Raw genomic sequence first — 7,840 nt, forward strand, 5'->3', positions numbered from 1 at the left:
TGAAGGGGAATTCGAAGTGAGGAGAAATAAATGAGGGGGATTCCCTCCTATAAGTCCTCTCCTCTATCTACTTCGAGTTATTGCTATATTTTGGCCACTAGATCCTTGACTTTGACCTTGGAATCCATCAATAATTTTCATTAAATACATGTTAGACCACATGGCATAATAACTAACTCAACTCACCCTATAAGCATAAATATAATCAGAAAATCATACAATAAGCTAATATAATGGTTGATTTGACTAGGTTAGGAGGTAAAATGAGCCCATTTAATTACCCATTTATGAGGCTCATCACAAGGGGCGCTCTCATCTCACCCCCCATGTGTTAGAACCTCTCATTCACCTTCCTTGACTCACTGCAGCGGTTACACCCTTGCTACTGAAAGAGTTATCTTACTTGCCTCTGTGACATCGTGGTCAAGGCATTACCTTACGAACCACTATTGGGACTCCTACACCAAATGGTTTGAGGTCTAATTGGGACTTCTTATCGGGGAGATCCCCTTGACATGTTGGTGGGTCCAGCACCGTCAACATTTTTGGCGCTAGAAGGAGGACCTGATGACAAGCTGTGTCCTCTCATCCAATTTTGAACCTCTGCATACCTTTCATGGATTCTTGCACTATTCCCCCCCCATGATGCTTTTCAAATCATGAGCATGTCTCCATCACAAGGGAGTTTTTGGATCTATTTTCCAATTACACGTATGAAGGTGAAGGTGAAGTGGCATGGCTTGAGTACTTACATGAATTTCTTTCCATGCTTAATGAGGAAGATGTGTTTTCTAACAAACAAGCTAGCTTGCTGGTTGCACACACACTTCGCAAATCTCCACGTTGTTGGCTACTCAACCTACCAAATGACAACGTGAACTCACTTGAGCATTTATGTGATCTCATTGAAGACACTTTCTATCATTTTGATACAGACCATCTTGAACAAAAACTGTTACAACAACAAAAGGCTCCACATGAATCGATTATCAATTATTGGCAGCGCATCTATGACTTGCAGTTTCAAGCTCCGAGGAGCTAGATGAAATTTGCCTATCTTTAGGACCAGTTTGAGTATTTCCTTAAGAAATCTGATCGTCCCAAGAAGAAGCTTGAGATCAAGCCTCACTCAACATTCTTTAGTGAGGGAGCTGCGAAATCTCATGTGGATGCGGTCACTGTCTCGACTGACTATCCACCTTCCTCTCATTCAATAGCTCCACCACTGCTGAGTGATGTTGAATATCATTCTCAAACACCTATTTAGCTTTCACATCCTCCCAATATCACTTCACTCAAATTTCGCACAGATTTGTTTGTGACTCCTTCGAGTTCCCATATGCATTTTTGTTCTACGAACTCCATCTTCGCACTCGGGTGTTCCTTTAGATGATACTGTCTTGTATTCATCCATTCCAGACTCTTTACTTGTTGTGAATGAAGAACAACCCATCGACGGAGTTGGTGTTGCAAAAATAACATGCGTTGTCATTCATGAAGAGTATGAGTGGGATATTGAGCATTAACACTCGGTGAAGGAGGACTCCCTTCCGTTCGAGTCCCCTCTATTCTTTCCTAACATCTTTGGTAAACCAACCATCAATGATTTCGCATGTATGTCTTCATCCACAAATGCACCTATTTTTTTATCACTCACAGGACTCACCGGATGTTGGTCCATCATTCGAAAACAGAGAGGATAAGCTATTCATTGAAAATCCACTTGATCTTTCATCTATGTTTTCTAGAAACACAGAGGATGAGCTTGTCCACTTTTCATCTACCCCTCTATTTGATTCATTTGATCATGAGGATGCCGATGAAATCATTGATTTTTTTGATCATGGCAGTGATGATCCATTTGTTTCCGTATTTGATCACGATCATGACTCTATCATAGTTTATCTTTCGAAGCCACTGGTTTATGATGATATATTTGATGATGAAGTTGAAACACCCAAGACTGCTGACACACTTCAGCCTGAGCTGATGGTTATTTCAGGTCCTCGCTCTATTGGGGTTAGTCTCAATTTCAGTTAGGAAACTATTCAATCACCTAAGGCTCCTCATCACTCATCTGTATACAAAGAAGATCCATCTCACACACATATCACATCTCCTCCACTCGAACTTCATGATCCCATCGCTTATGAATTGGAGGAATCTTACATTGTAAGCACACGTGTATGACGTAAGTTATCTTTTTTTCTTTTATTTTCTTGCATGTCTCAGTCAAGAGTGTGATTATGCTTCAAAGTTGCACGAAGTGTCACACAACACCATGATAAGTCCACAGATTGTTCATCATGCACTTTCACTCACTTATGTCTTGTGGGCACTGTCAGACACAAAGTGTGGTTTTCTTCATTGTTATATATTTCTTGTTTGTTGGTTCACACAATTGGGTTGCTCGCGGACCAAGCCTTAGCCAACATGGGTATACCAATGCGCTAGTGACTGCATTGGAAATATCAATTCACGTGATCAGGCCCATGCACCATTAGTGTAGGAGTAGAAGTAGTGTTTGCTTTTAGTCAGTTTTCTTGCATGCTTGTTTGCTTATTCACTTTATTTTCTTGTTTGTTTTCTTACTTGCTTTTCTTTCACTGTTTCTTCTACTTTTGCTTTGCTTTGATGTTTGTTAGTTCGTTTGTTTCGTTCGTAGGTTAGTTTTTCATGAAACCATGTATGACTCTTGAAACACATTGGGTGAAGTAAAAGAGGGTTTGTACAACTATCGCTACTTGGTTATATGTCATCTTGCCTATGTATGAAGAACTTGTTACTTTCAGTCCATGATATGTCGAAGGAAAATACGTATTGTTCAAATTGAATCTTGGTGAAAACACAATGCTTGCATGCTAACTAGTGTCACCTTCTCTAGTTGGTTGTTTTTGGGTTAACCCTTGTAAGCTCAGTCAAGTAGAGTAAGGTGAGGGGGAAAACCTTAACAGGAACGTCAGAGATACAATAAACTACTTCTCTACTAGAACAACCTCTTCCACTCTCAATAAGCTGGGATCCCTATTTCACCTCTGAAATGAATAAGTGCTATGCACAGTTGTGAAAAATGAAAAATGAAAAAATGAAAAGTAAAAAAATTTCAAAATTTCAAAATGAATAAGGCAAAAGAAGAGAAAGGCTTCCTACGCAGGGAGGTGATGCAAGTAAATCCTCCAGGGTAATGACCAGGCTCACTGGTAGTGGAGCCATGCTTGTGTTCCTATGTGATTCCACTAGGGTATTGTCTAGGTCGGCTGGCAGTGGAGAAACACCGGAGATGAAACTAAGACTTTGACAACTATACTTCTTATGCACCTATATACCCCTCAACCCTAATCGAAACAACTATGTTGCCTTGGCTTGGAATGTGTGTGGTCGAGTTTGGCAGATGATACAACTTACAATCAAGATAGTGTGAGTCCAAGATGAGCTAAGAACTGAACATACCTCCAGAGGTGTTAAACTTTCTTTTCACTAGCAAGGTCCATTCAAAGAGCTATAGTTCGACCAGTGTGTTACCAAGTGTTGTAGCGGCTACAATCACCATCCAAAATTTTTCCTTAGCTTCATTTTGGAGCCTCCCTACCAAATTTTCACAGCAACTTGCCTTGCTTTGTCAAGTTCACAAGCTTCAATGTTTTTCTTGCACAAAGGCAGCTTGTTGATCACAACTTGATGCATCCCCCTCACAAGCTTTTCACCCGAACTTGGTCCAACTGTAGGCTGAGAAACTTCCCCAATAAAATTGTGCATTTCTGGAGGGTAACTAGCCTTCCCTCCAGAAATTGTGCAATCCTGTCTGGCAACCTACTGGGCTCTAGAATTGTGCAATTCTGCTAGTCAACAGTCCCAACAGGAATTGCACACTTTTCCCTAGTAGGGTTGCTCAGCCCAGAATTTGTGAAATTTGGGCAGCAGTTAGCTGCTTTGCCTAGAAATTACAAAAATCTCTTGGGTAGTTAGTCCAACTCCCAGCCAGAAAAGTGCATTTACTTCAAGCAGTCAAACAACCTCTTGCATGTACAACTGAGTTGACCAGTTCCCTCCGGGACCGAGCAAAATAGACTTGCATGCATGGGCTACTTCTCCCAAGGAAACATGCAAAGGCATCCCTTGTTTTAGGGATCTATGTTTAGCAGTTGGAGGTTACATGCAAGGATCATTTCAGAAACCTCCCACCAAGTGTCTCTTTCCCTAGATTTGTGGCATGCGCGTCACAACCTCGATGTTATTAAAACTCATCAACTGGATGCTGCAGAGCTCATTCCTCACATCAACCTTGTAGCTATGACATCCCACATCACATCTAGGAGCTGTCGGCACATTCAGTTCAGTTGTTTTGGGGTAAGCCCGCTTTCCATGACTTGTGTTGCATTTCTATCACTTTTTGTGTTTTCACTTGTATTAGTATTGTTTTCTTGTTTTCTTTAAGCACTTCCTGTCATTTACATGTATGTTAGCTTGTCCTATCACTTTTTCAGTTCTCGTTGCTATCTCACTGCTTTCGCATGCACGAAACTATTTTTCACAAACGATCATTGATTCGGCGACTCACCTCATCCAAATGCATGTTGCTCCATTTTCTAAATCTGTCATTCACCATTTGCATGCATGATCATTCACTTATTCTTACACTCAGTATCACCATGCATTCACATTCACATTTGCGTTCAATTGCCCGTCGGCAAGCCTAACCAAACTTGGCCTAGACTCTGCCTCACCAGACAACATTGCACAATCCTGGGAGGGAAGGCTCTGCCTTCCTCTCTAGGAATGTGAATTTCTGCCCAATAACTGTTCCCTAGGCCTGCTTTGCACAATCCTTAGGGACAATGACTTCTGGCCAAGAAAATTGCGCAATGCAGTCACTGAGCCTGCAGCCATTGCCAGCTAAGATTCATTACGCAATTCTAGTAGTCACCAACCAGAATGGATTGTGCATTGCACTGTTCCAATAGTCAGTTAGTATTCCAGTAGCCCAGAATGTGCCTTGTGCAGTCTTGGCAGTTAGTCTCTCGACCTCCTGGCCAAAATCGTACAACCTTCATGATCAATCACACATGTATGTTGCAAGTCATTTCTCAAGTTCAGTTTGGTTTTCTATTGACATATTGCTTGCCATGAGTGTTTCTATGTCTCTAAGTATTTCAGGTGTTCATCTGCATCTCAACAGTGTAGGTACAATTGTTTCCAAGAGGGCAGAGTCAAAGACACCATTCAAAGAACGCCCGGAGATGCAGCCAATCAAATTTCTTTGAGCTTGCCTGTTCATGAAGATATCAAGCTGTTCGTAGGAAAGAACATCAAGATATCACAGCAAGCAACATCATGAACAATAGCTAAAGGTAGCATACCAAACACAATGAATACATCGAATGTAGCAAACACAACGAATGAAAAAATACAACGAACACAACGAATGCAGTGAATGTAATGAATGCAAGAGGAAGGTTGTTGACAACACAGAGGTGGAACAAGTTGCAAGATCAAGCAGATCCACTGATAATGAAAGCAACTTTAGAGACTCAGGCTATGAGGTGATATCGCGACATGAATATCGTGTGAAGACAGATAATGGAAGAGAGAAGGAGTTGCATGTGCTGAAGCGGCAACTCAGGAAGAACATGCAGCTGCACAGATAGACGAATGAGTTACAACAGGAACATGAACAACAGTGGGTGCAGCATGCAATGACAGACGAAACTACGCCCATACAAGTTAAAGAATCATCCCAGCAGCTGGCACGAAGAAAACATGGTGAGCAGTGTTGTTGATCACATGCAAGGGATTCAACAACATGCATGTCATTATGTGCACACATGCAATCCAACCCATTCAGCACACTCACCAAGGTGAAGACAAGAAGCATGTCCAACTGGAGCTGAACATGTACTTCGGAAAGTTGATGCACTTGACCACTAGCACACACTTGAAGATTAGCACAGACACTATGTATTAGTGTGTTGCCAGTTCAGACGTACCCAAGAAGACCATGCACATTTTAGTAGACGAGTTGGATGAAGGAGATGAAATTGTAGGTTTAACCTCGTACAAAAATTACCTGCATATGAATTCTAAAACACAGAAAATAAACAATGCGAGAGCATAATACATAAAACACATACACATAGAGATTTTCCCTTGGATCCCAAAACCGGGACTACCAGATTGATTTTTCATTATGTTCCTTTCAATGTTACAATACATATATATACATGCCGAAGCATCCAATAACATGGACCAAAAACCACCGCGCCCAAAACCATGTGCGAAAACCATGCACACAAACATAGGTAGGTTTGCCCCACCTAATATAGGGTCCAATTTTTTTTCCCTGGGGTGCTACCCTAGACCCCATAGAGGGGGACTACCTGCCCCCCCTGTGACCCCACCGCTACACAATCGGTGCAACGAAGGGGGGGCTTCACCTCCCCCTAACCCCCCGGTTGACTAGGGTAGCTAGTCGTGGAAAGAATATAACACAACCCAACATTCTCCACTTGTTGTTTTCTTTCCACAGGGGGCCACAAGAGAGCTTAGTCATTTATCTAGCCTTGCAATGCCCATTTTTTCTCTACACCAAGAGAACTTCTTAAAGCTCACAAATTTTTTCAATGCATCTACAGTATTCTTCAAAGTGTCCACCTTTACCAACAAATTTTTTTTGTCTTCTATCATATCCCTCACAAAGTGATACTGGAAATCAATGTGCTTTGTCTTTAAATGATAAGAAGGGTTCTTTGCTAATAAAATTGCACTTTGGCTGTCACAGTATATCCTTATAGCTCCCTATACTAACCCCATACTTGAACACAATCTATGCAACCAAACTGCTTCCTTGCTTGCATGAGTGGTTGCCATGTATTCTGCCTCTGTAGTTGATAGTGCCACTATAGATTGTTTCTTATTCATACAACTGACTACACCTCGAAATAGTTTAAACACATACCCACTTGCAGATCTTGTTTGATCTAGATCTCTAGCCCAGTCTACATCAACAAAGCCACGAATATCTAAAACTCTATCCAATCCTGGTCTTCCTTGGTAGCACAAACCATAATCACTAGTGCCATGCAAATACCTAAAAACTCACTTCACTGCTGTCCAATGCTCCTTCCTTGGTTTTGACATAAACCTGCTCAATACTCCCACTGCATGTGCAATGTCTGGTCTAGTACAGACCATCGCATACATCAGGCTATAGACTGCACTTGCATATGGAACACAACAAATGTCCTCTTCCTCTTCTTGTGTCTTGGGATATTGTTCAGTAGATAAATTTACACCTACAGGAATAGGAACCTTCACCGGTTTACTATCCTTCATATTAAAGCTCCCCAATATTGTCTCAACATACTTCCTCTGGTTCAACTAGAGCTTCCTCTTTGCCTGATCTCCTTTAATTTCCATGCGCAAAATATAATTTGCAACACCAAGATCTTTCATGTCGAATTTAGAGGACAATTGGGTGTTCAAATCCTAGATAATTTCTTTGTCATTTCCAACCAGAAACATGTCATCCACATACAAGACTAGATAAATAACATGGTCACCAATTAATTTAAAATACACACAGTGATCTGCTTTGCTTCTCGTGAAGCCAAGTCCCCGTATAAATGTATCAAATTTCTGATACCACATCCTTGGTGACTGTTTTAACCCATACAAAGACTTATTTAACTTGCATACTAGTTCTTTCTTACCCTTCACCACAAAGCCTTAAGGTTTCTTCATGTAGATCTCCTCTTCTCGATCCTCATGAAGAAATGTTGTCTTCACATCCATTTGTTCTACCTCAAAATCAAAAGCATCAGCAACATATAAAAGTAATATAATA

Source organism: Pinus tabuliformis, chromosome 5_2, assembly GCF_031772625.1.
Source record: "Pinus tabuliformis cultivar Carrire ecotype Pingquan chromosome 5_2, CPIR1, whole genome shotgun sequence".
Taxonomy (NCBI): Eukaryota; Viridiplantae; Streptophyta; class Pinopsida; order Pinales; family Pinaceae; genus Pinus; species Pinus tabuliformis.